Raw genomic sequence first — 27717 nt, forward strand, 5'->3', positions numbered from 1 at the left:
CTAAAATTACCAGAACAGAGAAGAAGACAAGTGATAGTAGGAATATCTTTTTAAGCATTGACATGGTATAATGAGCTCCATGACTTAGAAATGGGGCTAGATAAAGCAGAATGAAAGTAGATGACCAAATTTTCAGTGGCAAGTTGAATTAATCATCTGGAATCTGAAGGGTTTTCCACCAGCTGAAGTCTCTTAATCAGTGCTGGTTGTCTTCCTAAAATCAATGTTGTAGCTTAAATGTACAGAACCATAGAAGTATTAATGTTGGAAAAGACCTCCAAGTTAATCAAGTCCAGCCTTTGACCAAACACCACTATGCTCACTAATTGTATTGTGAAGTGCCACATCTACTCATTGTCTGAGCTCTTGCAGGGATGGTGACTCCACCACTTCTCTGGGGAGCCTCTTCCAATGCTTAACCATTCTTTCAGTGGAGAAGTTCTTCCTCATATCCAGCCTGAACCTCCCCTGGCACAACTTGAAGCCATTTTCCCTTACCCTGTTGATTGCTATTTAAGAGAAGAGGCTGACTTGCTCTAGCACCTCATTGTCTTTCTTGTGACACTCCCACTCAACTTGGTGTCATTTGAACTGGACTGGCCCCAAAACTGAGCCCTGGGGGACACCTCTAGTGACTGACCAACTGGATTTAACTCCATTCCAATGGAAGTCATAGGCTTCATACAAAGATGACAGCATTAATTTCTCTGGCTTGCCTTACGTAAGAGCTAGGCAGTCAGACACCCTGAATTACACTACTGTCCTCTAAATTGCTACTTTGACTTCAATTTCACTCTCAAATTTACAAGGAAAAAATGCCAATTTTTTAATGATATATTTGGAACAAATTTAATTGGTCAAAACTCTAGTTTTAAAAGTATCTTGTTTAATTTTCCCCCTTTGTTCATTACAAAACTCTGATGAACCTTTTATTAATAATTTTCCTTAAAAGGTTACATGACAGAATTTACTCAGTTTTGAGAAAAATGCAGTGAGATGAGAGGCGAAAACCCCAGTAAAACCCCTTCTGTTACATCTTTTTAGATGTCCAGGGTGTTGGACATCTAAACAATAAATATTTCTGTTTACTTTTGATATGAGTCCAGCTGTAACTTTAATTGTTCTGTTTTATGTTTGGTGAAATTTCAAGTCATAACAATTCAGGTGTGTTCAGGTTAAAAAAAGCAATGCTTAATTAAGTTTTCAGAATGGGTTGACTGCAGTTTCCTGCTTATGATTTTTTGAATTATAGATCTTGACAACTGAAATAACAGTTTTGCTGTTTTCTAGAAACTTAGCATTCCTGTGGTCATTGCACTTAATGGAAAAATTAAGACAAAAGCTTTCTCAGTGTACACGTCATTCTGTGTGCCTAACTGGATGAGTAAGGAAATTTGTGGATGTTCTTTTCAGAGGAAGTGTCTTATGGCATGAGTTTGTTCGTGTTGTAAATCACGAGCTACTGCCCTTCAAGTAGCCCATGGGCATAAAAGCCTGTGACCACTGTAAGCCACTTGCAGGACAATGTGCAGCCTTCTGGTGTGAGCAGGTGATTGTTGGCCCCTTTTCTTTTCTTCCTCATTTTTGCACAGCATTGTATGAATGTGTCTCCACTTTCATGTTTCACCTTCCTTTTTCAATGTGGCAAATTTTGGCTGCAATTGAAGAAAACCAAGAAAGAGGAAAAATTCTTTCCCCTTCTGTGTATGAAAAAGCATTTTTATGAAAGTATATGGGAATATGCTAATACATGCTTCTTTTATTTATACATGCTTGTAAATATACTTGCTTTTTCTAAGAGCTCATTCTTGACATAAACGTGGATACACTGGAAAAATATACAAGTTCCCTATCATGCAGCTGATCTGTGTCCATTACGTATTTTGTACCTTGCTGCCATCTGTCCACTGGCACACTGCATGGACAGAATAATAGGGGAAAATTCCAGTTAACTGTGAGAAGCACCCAGCAGATATTTGTGGTTTTCTGATCCATTGCACAGCATCAAGTGCTCGTCTTAAAGATTTCCTAAAAATATTTTGACCTTTTTTCCATACAATATTGTATTAGTTCTAAAATATGTTGCAATAAATAAACATTGTTTTAAATTGAATTTAAGAAATCTAGACTGAAATTTTGAGAAAATAATGTAAGATGCAAAGAATGTTTTAATTTATATATCTATGGAATATCTACATTTTACTAATTATCTGTTTTCTACACTAGTTCAAGGGTTCAGCAGTGGTCATTGCTGAAAACCTCACTCTGGCAGGACTCTTCCATAGCAAACCTCATGTGCTAACAATCAGCCAGTGAATTGCACATTATCTGCAATTTCAGTAACCTGCTCACCGTGACCTGTCCAAGTCAGGTAGCACTGCAGCATTTTTGGATGGGAGTGCTTACAGCCCTCACCTGAGTCTGACAAGGGCCTGCAAGGTCAAGGGGAGCATTGCTCAGGTAGATTTGGGGTGTACCAGCTGTTCCATGTGGCTCCAATTGTCTGTGTCTTTGGAATATGCATGTCCATGGGGGACAGGATTACCAATGGAGTCAATCCTGGCCCTCTCTAAGTACAAATTTCCGTGTTACTACTCTTTGCTTTCTTCATTCATTCAGGGACAAATATCTTCATTGGGCTCCTAGACAGTTCTTTGCTATTTTGTTTGGAAATAATTTGTAAACCTTTGTTAGGAAAGCAAACTGAGACAGGAAACGTAGACTAAACTATGAGGGTGCATGTACCAGGGTGGGTTGTAAAAGCCCTGCTTTAACAGCTCCTCTGGAAGTCCATAAGAATTTGCACAAATCCAGCAAAATTCTTGTTTCAGGTTATAGTTTAAAAGTTATTTTCTTGGTCCTCTGGAGACATTAAAGTATTTTAGGGAAGAACTGGTTGCAGTTTAGTTCAGTTTCTCCCAAGACATCTCTTTAATGTTTATTCCTTAGATAACACCCCTCTGTTCAAGTCACAAGACAGGGAGCCAGTGGTTCAGTGTCTTTGGTTAGTATTATTTATGATGTTTGTTTTGTCCCTATAAGAAGGTCATAGAATTAAAATTATGGTTTCTTTTTGATGTCTCAGATGGAACATGCAGTTACAGAAGCAGAATTTTGTTGTTACTGTGGCGTTGACAGTATTCATAAAAGTCTGTGGTACACAGGTGTACACCCTTAAGCTGATCTAGACAACAAATCCTTTATGAAAGATGGTAGGGCTTTCTCCCTTCTCCCACAAGAATTGCCTTCCTGTGGTTGGGAAATCTTTTTATAAAGGAGGTAGGGATAATCTGAATAGGGAGCTCACCCTGTCTTGGAATATTGGTCAATACCTGCTTCAGCAGTAAAATAACATTTAGGTAGAGTGAGAATTTTCAAAGGGTCTGGAGAATATTTGCAGCCTTGCATTATTTATTTTTGAGGATGAAGCTATAGAGAAAAAGTGGTTTTATTTTCTTCTCTTGGTAAGCACACACAAAAGCTTCTAAATTTTAGGGAAATTAAAACAAATAAATTAGCATTTTAATATGGTGAATTTTTTCATCTGTGTTCTGAAGATTCTGATATCCCTAGAATGATAATTCTTCCCTCCTGAAGCCAGTGTCAGAATGATGAGTTCTTAGGAAGTTCAGCCTCTAACAAAGAAGGGCGTTCTGTGCTGCTCCAGTGATTTGTTCTCTGGCCTTCTGTGGGTTTCTGTGTCTGGAACCTGTGTGAGGCTGGTCCTTGTGTGGAGGCTTTGTGAGGCCTTTGGAGGATTGCCTGGGGATTCCTGTAGTGACTCTAATCAAGCCATGGGACATTCAGTTGGAGTCACAGTTCCTCTAGAGATGCAGAGAAATCCTAGATGTGTGTTCAGCTCAGATGTACCACGAGTGTGCAGGAGGAGAGATTTGCACATGGCAGAGAAATCCGGCTTGCCTAAGACAGGGAACTTGGCATCCCGTCTGACCTAAATACTCGGTTTGTTTTCTGACAGAAAATCATAAATGGCAATATAAGACGTAATTAAAGCTTTCTTCCCATATTCAATTTCCAGTGCATCAGCTTCTGGAGAACCTAAGTAGAGACAATGGGGGTGGGGAAGGGACCACACTGCAGTAAGCAGCAGATGGACCAAGCCAGTTTTTACCCTGTTACATGAGTAATTGCAGAGCTATGACTTAGAGATGGAGAATTGTGCATGTTAATCTAGAAACCTCTTATCTGGAAAAACCTCCACAAATTCTTGAAAAGCACAGTGCAAATTATGAGGACAATTTGGGATCCCTGTTCTAGGTTTTTTTTTTTTCTGAAATACTTGGTCTGCCCTGAACATCGGGATAATGTGGCTACCCTATTCAAAATATATCTCAGCTGGTTCTTTGCTGAAGCTATTTATGACTTTTGTAAATGTTATTGCAATGATGATCTCATGTGTCCTCAGGTCTGCTTGAGTGTTAATTAGTTTATTGTTTTATGTATCGTGTGAAAAGCTTTTCTGTTCCATTTGAAGTTTGAACTGTAATTCGATCCTTAGGATGCCCCACATGTAAGGCAGAGTTGCAGAGCAGGAGGTTAGGATGCAGTATCCTTTTCCTGCTGTGTTGCTGCCTTGGCATATTATCTGTTTGACATCTTTGTAGATGAGTGTCTGTAAAGAGAGTGAAAGATGATAAAGAAATTGTTTTCTCATCTTCTGTATTAGGCATCTCACTCTCCTCTTGCAAAGGGTTCTTCTGTTTCGGTTTGTGTCTCAGCAGGAAATATTCCAATTAACTTACGTCACAGATGTACCTTGTTGAAGATCATGGCTCATTTTGCCAGGCACTGCTACAGTTTTGTTACGTGGAAATTTTTTTAAAACAGCAATGCCCTCTCTTTTTGCAATTTAGTATAATAATGCTAGAACTCTGTAGTACTTGAAACTCTTTTTATGATCAGTTGCACTGTTTTGTCTCCAGCCTATTGCTCAATTCCCTTCCAGCTGTAACCCCCATTGTATTTTCTGGCTGCTAAAACTGGGGCTGGCTTTCTCCTGTGTCCTTCCAGTCAGTGACACAGCTGCTCAGTTGGGAGATGCAGGTAGGCAAGTTCTGTTCATGACTTGAATAGGTTTTTACTTCTGCAGGATGACAATCTTTCTATTGAATGTTGGCCTGCATGCACACTGGATGCATTTCTGTTTTATTCATATGAAAAACATGTTCTACCAGTATCACTATGGAACATCTTGATTTTTTCTGGAAGAATGGCATATTTTGCTGAGGTTTACAAATTCTATTTAAGTTGCTCTATATGTGATTCTTCCTTAGCCAGCTGACAAAGTTTTAGTCTTTTAACTAACCAAAGGATTCTTTTTTTTTCAATGAAAGGTAGTGTTGATGACACTTTGCCAGGTCAAATTTTGAAATGTTTTATTCTTGAGCAGTTTTCAATCACTTGCAGTCAGGGTAAAGATACATTTTCTTTTTTTTTAATAGGCTACAGTATTATCTATATTATTAGGCAATAGAGGTTTTATGTTGCACTATCTGTTCTTTCTAAACCCATAATTCATCATTCTCCAACTGTCTTGCTCACAATATGCATTTCAGACAAAATACGATCTAAAAAACAAGTGCAAAAAGAGCTTAAGTATTTACCTTTAGAGGTAATAGTAACCATCATAGTTTAGTTTTGGATGGATTTCTGCTATTGGCCAAGTAGTTATGTTGAAAAATTGAGCTTCCTTAAAATTACATGTTACTTACATCTTGTCACTGTGTTGGATCACTTTGATCTGTAATTCTACCGAGGATTTTGTTCTCTACTTTGACCTTTGTGGCGCAGTTCAGAGCTCTTTCTTTTGTCTAACACTACAGCAAGTGAGTGTATTTTGAAATGTTGCTTTTAGTTTTTTGACAGACTTCATGTGTACAGTCTCAGGTGATTCGAAACTGCTTCTGTAAACGGCTGGCTCCCCTGATGGTAATTACACACGCTTTGGATGCATCTGGCAAAGGAACAAAGGCGGGTGGGATGGAGTTCAGGGCACCTGGCAGTGTTACCTTTGTCCCTGTGCCACGGGGACATGTGAGGGGACATGTGACAATGTGACAGGTTCACCTGCCCCACTGCGGGCAGTGGGGAAGCAGTGGCTGGTACCGGCTCTGCCTTTTGTCATTTCCACCTCTGTCACCGTGTGGGTGTCCTGTCTGGGAAAAGCCCTGTGAAGAGTTTAGCAGGATACTGCAGGTTAAATAAAGGCACAAAATCAATCCTTCTGGAAGGCTTGGGAAGTGAAATGGAACATAATCACCTTGCAATCATTTTAGGGATTATTGTAATTTTTTCTCGTTGCATTTTGTTGTAGACTGCTTCATGCATGGGATATGACACTAGAAAGAGCTATTTGTCTTCTGTTGTAATTTACCTTCTTTCTGCTAGAGGGGGAAGAATATATAGATGGTAAATTTAGGGTGATAATATGGAATGTCCTCTAGAAAATTTCATAGTGGTTTCTGCCACACATAGTGCCTTAACACACAAAATCATTTAAGAAAAGAAAGAAGAAAGAGACAAGCAAGCTAACGAACCAACAATGAAGTACTACTTAGGATATGTTTTAAAAGTAATGTTTCTTAATTTTTGATAGAAATTATTAAAGCAAGGGCAATTTTTTGTAAACAAATTTCCCATCCCCCACTGTAAAGATGTGGAATGTCTTTCTTCTACTAAAACATATAGGGCTCCATGAAATCAACCTGTGGAGAAATTAAATGAAATGTTACATTTCTATGTTGTCAGATATCTGTCAGCTGCTACTAGAAAGAATATTAAAGAAATCGTTTAGGCTCTAACTGCATGGCTTATGATAGAGTTAGGGATAAATGTGTATCAAGTTCTTTGTTTTAAATTGATAGCTTCTCCTGAATGGGAAAAAAAATTGGTGGTAGTGATGTTAGTGAAGAGATCTATATTATTTAGAGATAAAAGTATGTATCTTTCTATCTGTATAAATATATCAATAATACACAGGCATATAGACAACATAGATGCAGTATAGATATAATCTACCTATATGTTGTATATAGTTTCTATAAACATGTCATATCGATATACGTTTTAATGTGTACATAGCATTTTCTGTTCATAAAACCTCACTTTTATTTTTTAGATTTATAATGCCTTCATTCTAATGCATTTGACTTCTACTTATAAAAATATTTTCTCATTTCTTTGTATGTTACTTGGTAAGCTGCTCATAAATTATAGCACATGTGGGGGGACTGTGTTCCTTTTTATTAATTGGTAGGACAGTTGGGAAATAAAAATCAGTTCTAGGGATTGAAGTAGGCAGATCATCTACAGAGAATCATATTTTTCTTATTGTCTACATTTCTAACGGAAAATATGGAAATAATTTCTCTGACTTCAGCTGAAGAATATATGAAGGGAATAACATAAGAAATCTGTGATGATCTTACGTACACAACTCTCTAATGTAACATTTAATTACATTTCTTGCAGGTTTGCATTAGGTGCTCCATAATGTTGTCTTCCTTAAACCTTGCAGAAAACCTAATTTGGTGATAAAGTAAAAAAAAAATAAAAATTATATTTATTAGTTTCTCCTAGTAGTTTAAAAGATGGAAGAAGTGGAGGTTGGGGGATTGTTTGGTTAATAGGTTGGTTTGTTTGATAGTGGATATTTTTTCATCTTTTTCAATGAGTTTTGATACTGTGCAGATACATGTTTGTGTGCTATACAGCAGAGCAGATCCAAGAAAATTATTGTTAGGAAAATTTACAAAATGTACAGTGTGCTTGCTGGTAGGCTTTAGTAACAGATCACATTTGTCACTAAGCTTTACAGTACTTTCCATGTATAAATAGATTTTATTTTATGTATTCTGGCCTAGATGTTGTGTCTCAGATGAGAGAATTAATTAGATGGGGAATTCCAAGGCTGGATTATGTCCACGGCAAGTAAATCGCCTTTTCAGTTGATGCGAAGTTCTTTTTAAGATTAGTATAATCAGTCTGATTTTGCAGGTGTAGGAAGTGATTTGGAGAAGCAGAGCTGTTGTGTGTGTGCAGCAGCCTGGGCCGGAGGATGCTGTGGGCGCGGAGCTGCCCTGGCGCTGCAGCCTGGCCGGCTGTGGGTGCAGTGAAACTCCGCCCTTGGCCCGGGCCGGGTCCGGAACCTCTGCAGGTCCGCTCTGTGTGCCGCACTGCCTGCAGCCCTTGGCACTGTGGGATCCCACTGTCAATTCGTGGCCCCTTTGCAGTGGTTAGATGTGCCTGAGATTTTTCGCTTTCCCTTCTTTCCACTTCCTCAACAAGTTTTCATGTTGTCCTCTACTGCTGGTAACGTTGAGGAAAAGAGTGAGGAGAGGGATTTGAGGCGAGTGGTGTTTTGTGTCCCATTGAAATGCAAGTGGCTCTTAATGTGTCAGGATGTACAAGCAGGAGGAAAACAGAGAAATGGGTGAGCAGAGGTGAAGAACTGTCATTGCTCTCCACTACTGAATAGGCAGAGTAGGCTGATGTCATTGCCACCATAGGAACAAAAAAACACCAGAGAGACGCTGGGCTTGATTACATCAGTTCATAAAATGGGCTTTGCTCTCCTCTTTGCACTACCAGCTTTGATGCAAACGCTGATGTAATGCAAGAACTCTTACTAAAAGTGCAAAACAACCATGGTGTAATTTTTTTAGCTTCAGAGAGGATTCTTTGTTATTGAAGGAATGGTGATTGTGCCACTCATTTTAGTAAGTACCTTTTATAACAGTTGACTAGATGACATTCAGCTGGATTGGCAGAGACACATTTTTGTCCTTTGATGCCATTTCTAAGAGTCCCTGGTTGAAATGGAAAATTTTGCTGCTTCATCTTCTTTTACACTTACACAGGAACTTGAATAGAGAAGAATGGAAGTCCTGCATTATTTTAATGCATTGAAATATGCAAATATACTTCCTTTTTTTGTTGTTGAACTTCCTGCTTATTCTGCCAATATATATAAGAATTTGAATGGGTCATAGTAAGAATGCTTATTGAAGCAGAGTTCCCAGCTTGCTGCAGTGGGCAACTTGGGCTCAATTAGAACACCTAGACTGGCCAATATTGAAACAGCTGCATTTGCAGTTTGTTTCAGGAACATGGGTAAATAAGGCTCTGCACCCTTGCCGAGCTATTTGCAAAATGAGAGCTTAAATATGTTTTGATGTAGGTTATTGATACACAGACACATAGATATTGTAATGAACTTATCCTGGGGTTTAGTAAACGTGTAGTTGTCCTGCAGAACTCTTTACTGTCTTTGTTAAATGGTAGCTATCAGTGTAAAGTTGATTATCCTGTACATCACATGTCAATGTCATACTTTACCAGCATGGTTTGAGAAATGTTTAGAATGTGGTTTTCACAGGGACTGAGAAGACATGTACTGGGGAATGCCCTTAACAAAAGGGAACTATTAAGGGTGTTGTGAAAATAATATTCATTTAGCACATGAGAAATAACAGTAACTATTTTACTTAGCATAATACAAAATGTGGAATAGGAGGAGGGTAATTTTTGGAGCAAAAGTTAGCATTGTGAAGAAGTGATTGCATCCTGGGTCATTTTGCCAGTGGAACTCTATAACCATGTAAACATAAAACATCAGCTTGAAGCACTTCATCTAAAATGTTGGGCATTTCTCTTTTAAAGCTCTGTCTTGACTACTTTTGAAAAAATAGAGTTAAGCAGTTTAAAATTTTGTTTCTTAGGATATAAAAATATGTAAGGACTTTCTGTTAATATCATACTAAAATCATCAGACAATTCTGTTGTCTACAAGAGAAAACAATTTTGTAATTTATTTCCCTCTCATATTAGGAAAAAACACACATCTGCCCATAAAATTTAGTTTTCCAAAGGATATAGGAAAATTATATTTTAAAAAAATAAAAAGGGAGGAGGGGTGAGAAGCAAGCGTTCAAATTTCCATGGAAGCTCTGTGTTTATGTAAAGTACAGCAGCTGCACAGCAAATTCCCCTCTCTGGATGACCTCAGTTCTGAACAAGACAGACTGTTCTGGGTGCAGGTGTGATTACTGAATTATTTGTTCTGTTTTAGTGTCAGTCAGTTACAGAGAAGTATTATGGGTAAAATTTGTATCCACTGAATAAAGTGAATTGGTAGATTTGGTATTCCACAGTTCACTATGTGCCTTCCTGCTGTTGCAGAAATAGTTTATTTCATTCTCTTGAATTGCATTAGTTAAATAGGACAGACAAGAGGAAGGGACTCCAGCAACAACCTCTGAATACATCAGGCAGGCAGAAAGGCAGGACTGCACTGAAGATAGTGCTGGACATAAAAGACAGTTTTGACAGCTGAATTAGGATATTTTTTAAAGAGATTTGTATATGTTGTTGGAATTGAGAATTTAAGTTTCTTCTCCATGCTTCTTGAGAAATAGAGCTGTGAGAAATGCTTGCTCCAAACACATTGATCCAGTCAGCCTTGGTTTGAATGTGATTATTCTTGTGAACGTGCTAGCAGTTTTCCAACCTACCTTCGATCACATTGGTCTTTGCCAGGTGTCTGTACTTATTTATGTCCTGTGTACCTTTTATCTCTTACTGGTTTATGCAGTTTTATAAGAAAATACATTTCTTTTATCAGTGTTTGGTGTAGACTTCCAGAGAGCAGGACTAATGTACTGAAACGTGGCTGTTTTTCTGCACTTGTCTGCAACCAGACTGGGGCACCTGGGTTCCTGAACACCTGATGTGTAGCATGTCAGCTTTTCAGGGTCTTGGAAGAATCAGCACTGATCTAGAACCCACAAAAGTGAGTTCTTGTAGAAAGATGAGTGTCATTTTCTCCAAATAATTAGCAAATTCACTCTGTGCTTTGACAACCATGTTAGAGAACTATTCATCATAAGATGTGTGACTTCAGCAGCTAAGGCAAACTTGCACTTGTAGGATGTTCTCCCTTTTCTTGCTGAAAGGGCAATAAAAGGACGTGGCGTTTCAGGTGAGTGGTAGTCCTGTAAGGGTTAAAGAGTGATGGCAATGGTGTCTTCATGCATCCACTGTTCTGATCCTTGTCTCTTCAAACATGGTCCTGACAGGACTGGCTTCATGTGAGGCACACACAGAGCATTAGTGCAGAAATGTGTGTGAAAATTTGGAAACATTTTTTTTAAAAGAAAAGGGGATTAAGATTCCTATGCAAAAACAATGTACTCATAAACACATGTTGTGTTTAATGAACTTGCATTATGCTGTGTGCTTTAAGTAAAAAGTAGATGGAAAGTGGAAGGACATTTGCTGAGAATGATTTTAAATACTGATCTTGTTTCTGATCCAGTGCATCTTCTTTAAATGATCTGACTCTAATTGAAGACATATAGGGAAACAGATCAGATATCTTTGAGGATTAACAGCAGTTTTAGGTGAGTAGTAAATGATAAACAGGTCAAAGGAATGTGTAATCAGTGCAGTCACGCTATAGCATGATTCTCCTAAGCATGACAATTGCCTATTTTTCTTTTAAACCATCTGAAGCAGATAGATCTTCCTCATGAAATTGGTAATGCATTCATGGCAGGACTTGGAAACGCATCAACATTTCTAATGGTGGGAAGTAGTGAAAGAGGGGTTTGGCAGGGTCAAGGACAGCTCGAACACCCCCCGCTGCAGTTGGTGTTGGGAGTAGTGAGACACTGTGGTGTAAACAGCTGGGATTTCTCTGAGTCATTCATTCTCTGCTCCCACCTCATCGCTCTGTCTATGTGCGTGGGTGGCCAGGTGCGTTTCTAGGCAAGGAAGTAATTAAAATTGATGTGACATCTCACAGTCATGTTAGGGGGAGAGGGGACATGATTGCATCTTTTTCTTACCTGTTTTGGAGCCTTTGTGCACTCACCTGTGTGCTGTAGGTGACCATCAGTAAAAAGGGCAGAGGACCAACACAGAGATAGCCAATTATTGTCCCTCACGAGGACACCATGGCTTGTATCTTTAGTCTCACCTGTCTGTGACATGCCAGGCACTAGGCTAAACATCCCTATTAAGATGCAGGAAGGGTCTTTCTCAGAAACAGAACTGTGAATATCTTTGTATTATTGCATTCATCTGCCCATCTGCTTTCTGGGGGGTGGATGGTGGCTTTAGGTCAATAGCAGTTGATCTGATCAAGGGTATAAACGTTAGGGGTGATACAATTGGGGACATGTCAAGTTCAGCAGGTAACATGGCTTGTGCTTGGATCAATTCTGCCTCCTGCTGAGAAAAACTGGTTCAGCAATAAAGTGTCAAGGCTGGGTGTCTTGGAGCTTGATGAAGGTCACAACTCAGAGTTCAGGGTGTGTTCATTGTTCTGCACTAACAACTCGTGTCTGTTAACACCAGGGTTGGACATTTTGCTTCAGAAAAGGCACCTCCATGTAGAAACTTAGGGCAAGGTTGCTACCTCAGCATGAGGCTACAGCAACCTGGAATAGTATTTTGTGTATGAGTTCTTTCATTAGATGGTGTAAGGTAGAGTAGAGAGTCATCCTGCTTCTTTTAACAATAAAATCTGAAACACCTGAGCCCAGGGAGGCCAGCTGGAAGAAGATAATGAAACCTCCCAGTAAATGAGGTAGCATCATGTAGCATTCAAACAAGTTACATATAACTTGAGATAAATAAGAGTTGTTTTTTTATGATCTTTGAACTTATTTTCATGTTTCTCATTTGTTCTTTCAGGTAAGACAGTGAAGTCTTTAACTGCTCCAGAAGAAGAGGGTCTGGAAAGAAAATGTCTCTGGCAAAAAAGTATCAGGTAACACTGGTAGTGGGGAAGCTTCATAATTTTTAAAATACTTATCTGAACCAGTCTTGATGACCTGAGTTGCACCTGAATTCGAAGTCACAGGTTCAGAGGAAGGAAATCTTGAGCTCTTGGTCCCCGAAACCAGAAAAGTGCCTGCTTTTAGTTTTGTTTTTTTTTAATGTAAAGTGCTATTGCTTTTGATATGCAAACAGTGCACTATACTCTGTAACCTCAGTCATCTAGAGAGCAAAAGGAAGGGCAGAGAAAAATCTGCATGGTGCAGGAATTCAAATGATATGGAGACAGGGCTCCTGCTCTTTTTCATGATGCAGTAAAATTCCAGTAAAGCACAAAGAGATCAAATCAGCTTGGACTCTGAGGGCAAGGATTGCCTTGTGTTGTAAGGGGCATTTGACAATTCCTGTGTGCCATGAGTATAAAAGGTAACTGAGATGACTGAATGTTAAAGTAGCTAGAGCAAGCAGTAATAGAACTGAGTGGGCTGTAGCCGAGTGACAGCTCATCATATAATCATCATGTTTTCCACTTAGAGCATCTCTGAAAAACAAGAAAGATGGTTTAATTCTATTTGCTTTTCCTCTAGAAAGAGATTTGGAGTAATTGTGTTTTGGAAAAACCTTCATTGACATCTGGGCCATAGGTACCTATTTTGAGTGATAGAAGAGTTATTGCCTGTGGTTCAAAATATCTTCTCACACACACACCCCTCATTAGATCGTAGGAGAATTTCCCTTAGTCATTTTTCTTTTTCCTTAATTGCCTTCTCTTGCACAGAGGTCAGGCTGACTCTGCTGGCATTTCATGGTGTAGAAGCAATTACTGAGGAAAGCACAGATTTGTGCTTGTTTTGGTGTCTTTGATGTGCCATTCTTCCTCCTGCCCATGTCTCACCCCCGAGGAGCTGCTGGAAGAATCCTAGATGGGCACAGATGGACCACCTCAAAGAGTGGCTCTTTGAGGGCAGCCCCCTGGCCTCCCCATGGCTCAGCTGTACCATGGTAGGGAGCCAGGCCATTGTCCCTCCTTCTTCTCCCCAGTTCCAAGAAGATGATTGAGGAGAAACATTGGTTCTGTGATTATATATATAAAGCCAGTAGCAGGTTCCCAGTTTTTACAGGAAGCTCTCAGTATCCTCTGAGATATGTCAGTGGGGTTTGTTTAGCATTATCAGGAGAATGGTAACTGGAAAATGGCTTTATTAGGTGAAATAGGATTTAAAGGAAAATGGGTCTCACAAGATGAAGCTAAAATCAATAGGAGATTGCACTTTATGCTGTGAGTCTTTAAGACTCTGTGTGTACTGTGTGATCTAGGGTTGGGAGCTTGTCAGGTTTTGTATCCAGAAGTGGCTTTGCAGTTCATAAAATATGGTTCTTTTTTAAGTGAAATTGCGTTTATTATTGGTAAAGGTGGAGTTGTCCCTATGAAGTTGATGAAATGTTGTAAAAATGTCAGGAAGGGTGAAGCTATGGCTGTGTTTTCCTGTGAAGTCATCAAACTGGGTGGTTGGTGCAGAGTGTAAGGGAGCAACTTCAATTGTTTGCTTTTTGTATTCTTTCAGAAGGGGTAGCTCTGTTAGCAGCAGTGCACTCCACTGAATTGCTAAAGCTTGTGCACCTCTCTAGCAATAGTTTTTCCTACTGCAGCCCACCACTGAAGTGTCTATATGCCTGTAACTTGCTTTGCTGTTGGCTTTCAGTTACTGTTGGGGGGATTGCATGTGTGTAAGATTCAGAAATAGCTTTTTCTCAGAAATTTAGGGCAGGTCAGTTAACTAGAAATTATCAGAAATTAGGAATATACATGCCAAAAGGAATTAATTTTCTGCCACCTAGGAATGAATGAGTGAAGGACTTGCATTCTCATTTAATTGAGAATTCTGAGTTTTCAGTGGCTAGGGGAAAAAAAGAACTATTTATTTAATAGTGTTTTTAAAAGATGAATATGTTTAATAAAGTGTAGCTGTTCACAATACTGGGGAGGCAAAAACAAGCTTTATGGTCTTGTACTTATTTCTCAGTCATGTCTACAGACCACTCAATCAGCAGAGCAGGTGTCACCAGGTGGCCCAAAGAAGAAGGAAGAGGAATCCACCTGTTCAGGCCTTCTGGGATTTAGCATCACCTTTGAGTCAGTGCAGACTACTTTTGCTGAGGAAGTGCTGTAAGGCAGATAGGTGGAGACTGGGGATAACATCCATTGTTGGTTCAGTTCAGATTGCACCTATCTTACTTCAGATGATGAATGTAGATAATTGATCAGCTTGAGAGCTGAGATTTGGTATCTTTCTAGCATGGGCCTAGAAAAGTGCCTTTGCTTTTTGTGATAAAGAACTATGTGTAAGGTCTTAATTAAAGAGAGTTTTCCCTTGTGAAAAAGTGTCTCTAGCTTTTGACCAGTCAAACATTTGCTGTGACTTCATGCTGTTACTACAGATGCTGACACATAAGCTCTGGGAGCTAAAGGGACTGTACAGAAAGCGTCCCAGCATCTTGGTGATACTGCTTCTGTCACCAAAACCTTCAGAAGGCATCAGAGATTGTCACATTTTGGTTATGCCATAAACAAGATCCAGTCTGAATTTTGAAAGTATTAATAACCTTTATTGGAAATTACTGTAAATGTTCATGTTCTTTCCAGAAAAATTTTCTTGTGATTGTTTCAGTTTGACTCTAGTGCCATTTGTTTTTCTTTCATTCTGGATGAATCATCAAATAGCTGAATGTAGAATTGAATTTGACTGAGGTCAAATTCATTGCTTGTATTGGCAATTACAATTTCATTTAAATCTGTAGTTCACACTTGTAAGAAGCTGTGGCTTTTGCTCTAGCCTCTTCGTTGAAAGACATATTTTGTATCTCCATGCCCATTATTTGTGCTGTCATAGGAATTAAACCCAATTAGAATGACACCAGTATTCTTTCTCTCATTTGCCTAACTCTGTTTTATTGCCCAGTGGATACAAGCAAACATCCAGGGATGGTGTTAACAGAAGGCAGAGAAACCACAAGAGACTCTTCTTGCAACCCCTTATGTATTAATTTTTTCCTTCAGTTTTTTTCTATCTAAAGTGATATTTGTTCTGGCTATCTTTTTAACATCTGCAATTGGAGCAGCTGTTTTTATTGGGCATTCAGAGAGCCCAAGGGGCACTCTGATGGACAGTGACACTGAGAAGTCCTTCCACGTGTGCTGTTTCTGACTGAGTGTTGTGAGTGTGCAGCAGTTGGGCAGGATGAGGGGGCACCAGGACAGCGCAGCAGCGTTAGTGATGCACCACTTGCTCTCAATGATTTGTGGGTGTGGCTGTAATGAGTGTGTGAGGGAAATGCTGCTGTTGCAAAGGTATCAGATGAACTCACAGATTTTGAGCACCATTTTTTATCTATGACAAATTTGGCATAATTGTGTGTACTTGTATAATCTGCATGTAACAATAAAAACACTACAGTGTTTCACTACTAATGTTTCAGTCTAGAAGTCTGAAATAAAGACTTTGGCAAGAATGAAAAAACTATCCGGACAATCTCTTTAAAATGTCTAAATTTGGCATTTTGGATTGTTTCATATAATGCTAAGAATTAAAGATGTGTTATCTTTAATAAAAAATGTCAGTAAAATGTTGCATGTGAAATTCAGTAGAAATTTGTTAAAATGTTCATGTAAGTTCTCAACAGCATGGAATTGTATCTTCATTTTCTAAATCTTCAATATGCTGGTTTTATGACCACCACCACCACTACTTGGAAATACTCTGTGTATGAATATGGAGACTGTTTAGTTCTTTCTGGTCAGATTACCATGGCTGTTCTCCCTTTCAGTGCAGTTCCACAGAATAGTGAGCTTAGTACTCTAGGTGGCTGACATGAGCTCAACTCAGCATGTGGAGCAGGTAGTGTCTAAGGGCTTTAAAAATGTCCAGCAAAGGTGTGTTATGTTGAAATCAATTTGTGCAACAGCATATACTTGGAAAAAACACAGCTAAGAGAGTGGAAAAGGAAAATAAAAAAAGAGTGGATTGGATTTTCTTTTTAATGAAGGAGAAAGTGTAACTAGTAGGGATGTCACTTGAAAAAATTGTGCGAATTCACAATTCATATTCTTAATATTTAAAAATTATAAGAATGAAAGCCCCAAAAACTTTAGATTATGTTTTAAGACTTTGATGAATGATGCATAGACTAATAGAGAAGCAATATGTAATCAGTGTCAAAGGGAAAATGTTATTTGGTCACAGTATTGCTAAACAGGCTTAAAAGAAGAGTATGTGCAGGTCATTTTTGCTCTCTTAGCAGGTCAAGCAGATCAAAGCTATATAAACTACAACATACCCAGTCAGGATGCAAAACACTTGAGATAAAGCTCATTAAACCACCTGGGTCTATGCTTCATGGTTGATCTAATTAATATTGAGGATTCTTTTAGATCAGTCTGCAGTGCTTGTTGGTTTTGGGGTTACTGTTTTTTTTAGATCATATTACTTTTTTTTTTAACAAAATGAGTAGTTTTCAATCTGCAGGTAAATTTTTCATAAGTAGAAATGGACTAAATATATTTGATCTACTGGAATATTTTACTCTGTTCTGCTATGGACAGAACTGGTCAAACTGGTAGAAAGCCAGCCCTCTAAATGGATTTTGAGGTGTGTTTCCTCTGTTTATCTAAGCCAAACGGGAAGGGGGCTGGGTTCCTAAGAAGCTGCCATCTGATGTAGAAAGCATAGAGTTATATTTTCCACAATAGTGCTACAGAAAAGCATCCCAGGGTCAGAGTGTGTAGTGGGTATGAGAAATGGATGCAGAACAGTAAATTAGTGTGACTTTTGGAATGAAACAGTAAAACTTGTTCTGCGCTTCTCTTCATCCTCATAGGTACATGATACTGCAGAGATTCAAAATCAGGAGTAAATCAGCTGGACAGTTGCCTCCTGCCTTCCTAAAGAGGCAAATATATTAGAAACAGAAGAAGGGGCCTACCTACCTCATTCCTGTGAGTAGTTATAAACATCCCCTCCATCCCTCACATCAGCATCTGCCAGGTAGCTGTTTTGGAAAGCTGAGCATAGGGATGAGGTGAAGAAAACAAAAATTTTAATTTGTTTTCTTGGTGACAACAATTAAGTGTAGCCAACTAAAGAAACCAACTAAAATTGGTTTACCAGGCTACCAGCATGCCTATTGCCTGTGGCTACACAGAGCTGATGGATGATGCATTGTTACTCATGAAATGAACCTTTATCTGTGCTTCCTAAAGCTTTCATACTGCATAAATTCCTAAAACCATCCACATCGTTGCCATGTTAAACTGATGCTGCAGTTGATGTGTCACTGCAGAAGCTGTTTGGGGCTTAGTTCTTTGCTTTTGTATTTCTTAGCTGTTCATTCTGTAGTAAGGTGGTGTAACATATTGTGAGGCTTGAACAGAAGATGCCCAGAGTGACCCCCTTGGTCAGGGCAGTGAACAGAACAGTGTTTGCTAAATAGCTGCTGTGTAGCTGATACTGCTCTGAGTGCCTTTTCCTTGTGACTTCTCTGCCCTTTCTCCAGGGAGAAGGTGGGTTTGCTACCTTGGGTGCCTGCCTTCTTTGCTTCACCAAAATGAGGTAGGGCATGCAGGAGAGAAGGGAGACTGTTGCAAGCAGAACCTATCATGGTGAGTTAGATTTTGTCCCTGCTTTTGCTGTTAGAGCTTCTCAGTGTCGCTACATTGCTCAAACCAAACTGTTTACACAGAATTCTCTCTTCCCTGGAAGTATGTTATACATAACACTTCCTTGGCAGCAGTGCTGGATTGAAAGGTTCTTCCCTACTGCTTTTGCCTCCTCTGCCCCATGAGGTCCACAAAAATGCTTGGGGGGACCTTCAGCAATTTAAAGCAGCAATTGAATGGAACTGAAAATAATTACTCTCTACCATGTATGCATGAAAATATGAGAAACTGTGGTCTGTAGCTTTGATTTGGAACCACAGCATCTGTCTTGAACATTATCCTAAAATTAAATACATGTGAACTGTATTTTTAATTTTAAGTTGCTAAATGCCTTCTAAAATATCTCATACTAATACTAATAGAGATTATTTCTGCATGACTATAGATTAAGTTTTCAGTCATTGTTCACTGTGTTTGTGAAGGAGTCCCAGGAGTACAGTCCCAGTCCATAGCACTGCAGTATGGACATTATCTGCCCTGGTGTCTTCATTTAATGGATTTGTTTCTAATTTTGAAGCTTAACCTTAGGTTTGAAATTCACTGCAAAGAACTTTCTCAACAGCAATAGGGAGTAATGAAACATAGTTTGTTATAGAAGCACTGCCCTTCTCCCTCCTTCTCATGGTGCTAATTCTGTCTCTTGTCTTGCCTACTTTTTTGCCTTCATTTCTTCAGGTTTTCCCAGCCTCCCACTTCTGTGTTATCTCAGTTTTCACATCATCTCAGTACCATTTACGGATGTGTCAGGTCAAGCTTCTGGGCAGAGGGTTCCCACATACTGCGCTCAGATAGGCCTGAGCAATTGTGTGTCTACAGATGTGACAGTTTTGAATTAATTCAGGATTAATTTAAACAAAAACAAATGCAATATCTTCTGAAAAATGTTTACTTTCAAGAAAGCTTCATACCAAATATGTATAAACAGACTGATTCATGTGTGGTGAAGCAAAAAAGCAAAGTTAGAATGCACAAATCTTTCTTTCCTACTTTCAAGCATGAATTTGTTCCTGTGTTGTTTCGGGGCACGTTGTTTTGTTGTTATTGTTTTTATTTGTTTTGGTTTTGGATTGTTTTCTTGTGGGTTCTTTTTTGTTTGGTTTTTTGTTTTTTTTTTTTTTTTTTTGTCTCTGACTGGCAGAGGTCTCTGCTTGAGCACAGTTTCCATGTCTGTCTCTGCTTGAACACAGATTCTTTGTCTCTTCCTTTCAGAAGTGGGACTTGGTGTTTCAAACTGTCTCAAGGTTCTTGAACTATTGCTGAGCTCATCAGTTCTCTCTATAGCTGATGCACACGTTTTTTCCAAGCTCCACCCTCCTCTGTGCATGCTGGATTTAATTTAAGCTTTTGAGGATTAAGTATGGTATTAGCAAAACCTTTGGGATTCTTGCTGAGAATTGTATATGTATCCATTTTGATCATGGAGAAGCAGCTGTATCCATGTGTTGAATATAGAATTTTTCCTTTGGAACCACTGTCACTTCAGAAGTCCTTGTGAGGTTGGACACTGCACTCAGCATCTGCGAGTCCCTGTCTTTCTGCTTGGGTGTCAGACTACTTTGATTTGTCCTTGCCAGATCACCAGCACTGAGCAGATTGCATTGCTCTGTTCTGCTGGGACAAAGTCAATCCATGGTAATGGCTTCTTTAATCTTTTAAAAGTGATTATTTTATGTGGGGCAGTGGCTCCAGCCAATTCCATTCTCTTGCTAGGGATTGTAGTCAAATAGAGATAAGCAGTGCCTGCATAAGACAAGTCAGACTCTAATCTTGCTCATTTTGTGCCTAATTTAACTGAAAAAAAAAAAATTCTGAACTTGGTTCTCAGAAGTAATAACAGTGCATGGCTTATGTAGTTTACCTTCTCCAACCTTGATTCCAGGTAATACTGGTTACCCCTCTATATACTATTAACTCTTCTGTATCTAATCTAAACCAAATTTATACAATGTATCTTGTTTGTGCATCTGAATTGTCTAATTCTACTTTTACTTCTGTTAGAGTTTGGTTTTTAAGGTCCGGAAGAGAAAAAAATTAGAGTAGACCAAGGGTCCAGAAGAGGGAAAAATTTGAGTAGACCAAGGAACCTGAAATCTTGAAAAAAAGAGGAGGAAATTCAATTATCTATTATTCCACCATGCATAAGTTTTTTTTTAATGGTGTAAGTCTCTTTTCAGCTACTACTTGCTTTTGTAAAAATAGATCCTTCTTGGATATTTCTTTTACCAACTTCCCAGCACTTACTTCTCTGTGTGTCCCCTGATGCCCTGGTTTAGATGGCTAAATCTTCAAGTCACAGGTGCTGTTTGTTGCTGTCTTAAGCTGTGGGAGCCTTTCAGGTCCTACTGAGCTCAGTGTCTGCTTGAGCAAGGTGGTGTTCTGGCTTGTAATTAAGCCCAAGTATCTCTCATCCTTCCTCTCACAGCTCCTCCTTTGCAAAGGAATTTCCAGGTTCTAGTTTGTTTTACACATCTGCATCAAGCAGCGGCTTTTTCCAGCAGGGCTGGGGACAGCATCACCCAAAGCACAACAAATTCCTGCCCACGAGTTTTTAGGAAACTGCCTTCTTTGGGATGTAGGCCATGTCCCAGAACTTTCCTGTAGTGAGGAGGTGGTTATCACTTTTAATTTTCTGATGCAGTTACTATAACTTGTAGTCAGAGTGATAAGACACAAATGTTATTCCATTTTATTTAAGTTCCATCTTGATGGTTGCTGTGGTAGTATTTTTACAGAAGTTGGCTTATTATAGAGCAGTGGCATTTGGTTTTACAAGTAACTGGGACACATTACCTGCCACTACAGGCAGCTTACTCTTGAATTCATCACTTGGCATTTACTGTTCATTTTAGGCTGATTTAAGATGATGTGCCATTTGATTATAGTCTGAATTTCAATATTGAATTTGTCCTAGGAATCCTCATTAAGATACAATTAATAAAGACTAACTGCTGCATTAGGATACTTGGGCAGCTCTGCCTAACGTGGGTGGAAGTAGAACTGTGTTGTAATTACAGACAATGCTCTGTCATTTTGAGATTTAATTTCTAGTTGGATTGGTTATTTTAATAACTGTCTATTATCAGACAGTTATATTACATAATAGCAACAATATTGTTATGGCATGAGGTACATACTGTGAGTGCAAACATGGAGATGTAGAAAACAAACATTGCAGTGCTCTTCTACATGGCTATACAGCTTTCGTCACTTATTTTGTCAGTGTAAACTAAATAATTTACTCAGTTCTCATGAAATCAAAATACTTTTGCTGTATTTTAGAAGTAGAGTAAAATACTTCTAAGTCCTATTCCACAGTGAGAAATTAGATTCATTCTCTTTTGCAGAGACTGTTTAAATCCCATTTTTTATCACTGAATCCATGTCTCTAAAGCACAGACTTCACAGAGCCTTTCTGGCCAGTGTATTTCTTCTCTTAGCCAGTACTGTCCAAGGTAGTTTCTCATGGAATTTCAGGAAGTTTGTGTTTGTCTTGAAGATTTATTTTTCACAGTAAACCTATTTTTCTGAGGTAGGTAGTTCTAGACCTGGGTGAAAAGAATTAAATGTATCCTTTAAAAAAATGTTCTCACTGGACAATCTAGCCATCAGGATATAATTTAATTTAAAAATGTGGACTGGTTCAGTTCAGAGCAAGGCCCTGTCATTCTACAGAAATATATCTTAATCTAACAATCTTAATCTAAATGAAAATTACCAATATAGAGCAGTAAAGGATACAGTTTTAAGTATTTGATGCAGTTTAAGTATTTGATACTTTGAGAGTATTTATACATGCATTTTACAGTTATTTAGCATGAAGTCCATGGGAATTTCTATTTCATTGGATTTGCTGTTAATAATATGATGTGCATATTAGCACAGTGTCTGCAGACAAAAATAGACAGTGGCTGCATGATGAAAGCATGATCTTTGTCTCTCTTGAGATATTACTATTTTAGATAAGGTGATTAGAAACTCTTTAATTTCTAACATTTTAAACCTTTAAAATCAGAATGGTTCAAAATAAATATGCATCTGTTCCAGATGCTGCATGGGTTCTGTAGTAGAGTTTAAGCATTGCACAACTGAATTATGGCCTAGCCTAAGTTCATTTAGTCATATTTATGATTAAATTCATGTGGTTTTGAATCACTTCTCCTGCAAAGCCAGAAAGGATTTCAGTAAATTAGACAAAAGCTATCCATACCTGATCTGTCAGTGTTTTTAATGTATATAAAGGCAGAAAGCATGTAGCTAGAGAAGCTGACACTGCTTGTATTGCTAAAAGAAGAAAGAGCCAGTTCATAGAGAAGACAGGGAATACCTTGTTTCCAAGTAAGTCATCTCCTCTCACATTTCTTTTGAGCTACTTCTGTCTATTTAAAGCTTGAAAAGCTGACATAATTTGTTTCACAAAGATGTTTAAAATCTTTGGACACTTTACCCAGAGAGAATAAAGTTTTTAGTAACTAAAATAAGTTACAGCGTAAATTAAACCAGCAAGATTTTAAAAGCATTTCTTCATGGAGCAGTTAATTCTTTACAGAGGACTAGAGGAGCCTTAACACTCTTATAAGCTGAAAGGACATTTGGCAAATAGTAAATTTGAAGGCTGAAAAGGGTCAAACAAACACTGTGGTGAAGTTCCAGATACTTATTTCCTGGTCACATTTTGATAAATTTGAAACCGAGTCTACATCCTTTGCAAAATGTGTACTGCATGTAATTATATTCCAAATATTGTTTCACTGGAGGCTATGAGATTTGGCTGTTTAATTTGTGTTATTTATTATTGCTGTGTTACAAAAATGAATTGTGCACTGCTGGTATAATAAACGACCAAATGTCTTATCAAATGGGCAGGGATTAAAAGGATGTCTTATTAAAATGTCTTGGTTGGAAAGTTCTGTGAGTAATTGGATAAATTTTTATGGTGAGTTTTTGTTTTTTTTTTCCTGAGGGAATGATCTTTCCCTTTATGCAGAAATTAAGAGAGATTTACATTCTTTTCAGCAATTGTTAACATAGATTTTACTGCATACAAGAAATCATTTAAATATTTTTTTCATGCTTCTGAAACCATCTGCTGGATTGCTCAATACTATGAGACGATTAGATACAATTTTCATTCTTGTGACAATTAAAGCATCACTGAGAGCAGGTGCACCCCAAGAGGAAGCCAGTCATCTCTTTTGGGAAGGTTTGCTGGTGGAGAAAAAAAATGCCTGAATTAGCACAGTGCATGTTTTTTACACTGTTTGACAGAAGTGCATACACATGTCTGGGCTAACTCTGGGATGTGCTGGTGGCTGCACGAGTTTAGGGTATTAAAGGACAGAAATCCAAAGAAAATTATGCTTCCTTGTCTCTGCTGCTTGCAGAACAACTTCCTGCAAAGCTGATAGGATTTCCCAAATAAATTTTCTACACATGGAGCTGGTTTTTTCATTCTGTGAATTCATAGATATTGAGTGTGCCTTGAAGCATGCTGATCCTTGTGTGTTAACCAAAAGTAGATAGATGGGTCGAGATAACACTGAAGAGATTGGCACCTTCAGCATTGAGATCTGCCTTCTATTTCTGAAAAATATTGGAGCTATTTATAAATTTGGAAAATCACAGGACTGTATGTGGTTTATCATGCTTATGCTTGTTAGTTCAGCTTCTGATGTACTATTGTAATTAACTTTATTCCTAGCTTTCACAATCACAAGACTGTTTTTCTATTTTTAAGGCCTTCTGCAAGAATACTGGATATTTTATCTTAACTGAAGCGCTGTGGCACATTGCAAATGATGTATAAAGCTTTAGTGTTTCTCTTTATTTCTCTTCAGAGTACATAGTATATACATTGTGCTGTTTGACATCATAGCCAGCTTAGAAATGCCCAGGAGAACGTTTCCAAGGCCTAGAAGGGAGAGCAAAAGTACTATGAAAGCTAAACCGCAAATTTCATCTTTATGCCTCTACCTAAAATGAGCAGGGAACTGGAAAAGTTTTCAGTGTTTTTTCAGGCTGTTTAAAATACAGATGGAAGAGGAAAAAGACTGCAGTTCCTCCCTGCTCTTCCTTAGCACATCAGCACTGTCTAGGGCAGTACATGCTGTCCATTTTTCTGCTCAGCCAAGGTATGGTGAGTCTGTTGACCTGTCTACAGTATTTCCATTGCAAACATTCCTTCACTGCTGCTGTTCCATGTTAGCAAGACAAGGTGTTATAGTTCCAGCAGTACAGGTATTTTCTCAGCCAGGTTTCTCCTTTAAGAAACCTGATACACTACAGCTTCAGCCCGTACCTTTTTGTTTCCACGTGGAAAAAAAAGGCCCTTGCTGAAGCCTTTGGTCCCATTGATGTGTGTGCCTTCATTTCAGCGTTTAACAGATGGATTAGTTCATGGAAAGAACTGAGATCAATGTGAGCAAATCTGTCCCTTAATAAATGCTTGTAGTGGTTTCTAGAATGCATGATAGGACAGGAAGATTCCCAAGGTCAGCTTACTGGAGTGACATTCTATTAAGTGTCTGACTTTCTAAAGGTAAAGTATTATGGGAACATTTACTGCTTATCTCTAAGTAGCAATTGCAATTATAATATAAATTCTCTGCATGTCTTTCTGTTTGAGTTAAACTCTATAATTTGAATTACAGAGTAGGTATAGGGCCAGATTTTCAACCTCCTGCTGGAGATGGTTTGTATAACTTTGGTCCATTTGGCTGTGTCTTTACTTTAGGAGACTGACACTCTAATTTAATCAAGCAGATGTGGATTTGTATATGTGGAGTAGATATTCAGTCACATAAGCTGTGAAAAAAATTCACAGGTTAGATTCAGGACTGTTTGAAGTTGCCCAAGAAGTTCTTTGCAACTAAATTTCTTTTGAATGAGATGTATTTATGGAAGTGGTATTTTTTTTTTTCCTTCCTTTTATTTAAAGTCTCCAGTCTATCATCATCACAGAAAACATTATTGTTATACATAAGAAAATAGCAGTTGCTGTGTAGTTTCCAAGTTGCATATATTACAATGCACATAAGCATAAGATCAATTTCTATATTAATCAAAACACAAATACTAGTGGCATGAGTTTAGTTCTGATCCAAGCTTATTTGACAGTTTGATGGTGGTGACCTTCTTTTCTTGACATACCACTTTTACTTTGAAGCTACTGCTTGAAAAATCAAATTATTATCAACTGGGTAAAGTTCAGCTTGTGCCATTTTACATTTCAAGTATCATGAACTCCCCACAGATAGTTTGCTTTTCAGTGTGTACTGACTGCAGCTCCAAGAAATGAGCTCATTCTGTCTGTCATGAAATGGAGAACACTGCTCAGTAATTGACTGGATCAGCAAATGGGAAAAGCTAGAGGTTTTTCCCAAACATTTGTACATAAGAGAAAAGCTGACTCAAGTGAGTCAATATTGTGTGTCTGCTGGTTTTGGCTGGGCTAGAGTTAATTCTTTTCACACTGTCTGGTATGGGGCTGTGTTTGGATTCGTGCTGAACACAGGGTTGATGATACAGAGATGTTTTTGTCATTGCTGAGTGGGGCTCACACTGAGCCGAGGCCCTTCGTGCTTTTCCTGCTTCTAGGCTGGGGAGGGATCTAGGGGTGCACAGGAGGTTGTGAGGAGACACAGCCAGGACAGGTGACCCCCACTGACCACAGGGATGTTCCAGACCCTGTGACAGAAGGGAAGAAGGAGGAAGGGAGGACATTTGGAGTGATGGTGTTTGTCTCCCCCAGTCACCATTCTGTGTGCTGGGGCCCTGCCCTCCTGGGGATGCTGAACACCTGCCCAACCACGGGAAGCACTGAATGGATTCCTTGTTTTGCTATGCCCTCCCAGATAAACTATCTTCATCTCAACCCAGGAGTTTTGCAGCTTTTACCTTTACCAGTTCTCATCCTGGTGCTGCTGGAGGGGGAGTGGCCGAGGAGCTGCGTGGGGCTGAGCTGCTGCCTGGGGTTACACACAGCAGCACACACTGCCTGTCTGGCAGACTGACTGATTTACTGCAAAGTGACTGACATCACAAATAAAGCCATCATTTTTTCAAATAGGTTTCTGCAAAGTTAAGCAGGGGAAATAGGAGTTCTGCTTCTTGCACTGTGGTTGGTCACTCCTTAACTCATATAGTTGGGTTTTTTTCAGGTGATGGAAGAACATGGTTTCAAGCAAACTCTTTTTAGTTGTTCTTTTTTTTTCCTTGGTTGGTTTTTTTGTTTTGGGGGGCTTGAGAGGTTTGTTTTGTTTTTGGGGGTTTTGTTTCATTTATTTGTTTTTGGTGGGGTTTGTTTGTTTTTTTTTTTAAATTCCTTTTGTGTGGTTTATAGTCTTGTCTGAGTGTTGAGCATCTGTCTTCCAAACACTGCTGATCTGTTGTTGTGGGACCAACTCCCTGCATCAAATCATAATTTTCTCTTTCCCTCCCTCCCACACAGCCATTTCTGTTTCATATAAAACCTAAATTAACTTAAAGATCTTCATTGAAATTGTTCCTGTTCCACATCCACAACTTTTTATTCTGAACCAACAGTAAAAGAATTCTTTCTCCTCCTTGCATTTCTGGCTAATAAGCAGCCCTGCAAATCAGGCAGAGCCATTTTCTGCCATGAGTTTTTGAATAATTTCTAATAAATTGACAGCGGGTATTGTCCAAAGTGCTGAAACATTTGTTTCTAAAAATAATCAGCAACAACTCCCAGTCAGCTCTGCTATGCATCTGGCTTCTGATCAGCAGCAAAGCAGAGGAGTTTGATCAATGTCTTTAAAATTAAAAAAAACCCAAAAAAAGTGTGAAAGAATAGTTTTTTTGATAGCTTAAAGGATTTTTTTTTAATTCTATCTGTCAACTTTCCAGGGCTTTTATGATGAAATTCAGGGGAAAATGCAGGTATTTCTGAAATCCTTTCAGGATGCAATTTCAGATGTTTAAAAAATATATAAATATTTTTCTCTGCAGCAGATTAACTGGAAAGATATTTATATGCTGAAGCTTGCAGTAAGCTCTAAAAATATGTCCTAATTCCCTAAAGTGAGGATGTCATCACGTTTGTCAGCTAAGGCCCAAGGAGACTGCAAATTCTTTTGTGTTTTCTTCTCTTTTTCCTGTCTGGGAGTTCATGATGAGATGTTTGTTTCAGAAGAGTGTTCTTCATTTAGTTTACAGGTCCTTTTTTCATATGTGAATTTTGTACA

At 38.6% G+C, this 27717-nt stretch overlaps 1 protein-coding gene across 10 annotated transcripts in view; it reads left to right on the forward strand.

Annotated features, from left to right (window-relative positions):
• The window catches only part of OTUD7A (OTU deubiquitinase 7A), a 138536-nt gene that overhangs the window by 53823 nt on the left and 56996 nt on the right, over positions 1–27717 (forward strand). For 6 of the 10 annotated variants that reach the window (XM_072933735.1, XM_072933736.1, XM_030281820.4 and 3 more), the window contains 3 exons: positions 12718–12793; positions 17677–17794; positions 18352–18457. The gene's annotated coding sequence lies outside the window, so the exon portion shown is untranslated. The remainder of the gene's footprint in view (positions 1–12717; positions 12794–17676; positions 17795–18351; positions 18458–27717) is intronic. The other 4 variants (XM_032750310.3, XM_030281823.4, XM_072933738.1 and 1 more) reach the window with 2 other exon arrangements.

Source organism: Taeniopygia guttata, chromosome 10, assembly GCF_048771995.1.
Source record: "Taeniopygia guttata chromosome 10, bTaeGut7.mat, whole genome shotgun sequence".
NCBI classification, from domain to species: Eukaryota; Metazoa; Chordata; class Aves; order Passeriformes; family Estrildidae; genus Taeniopygia; species Taeniopygia guttata.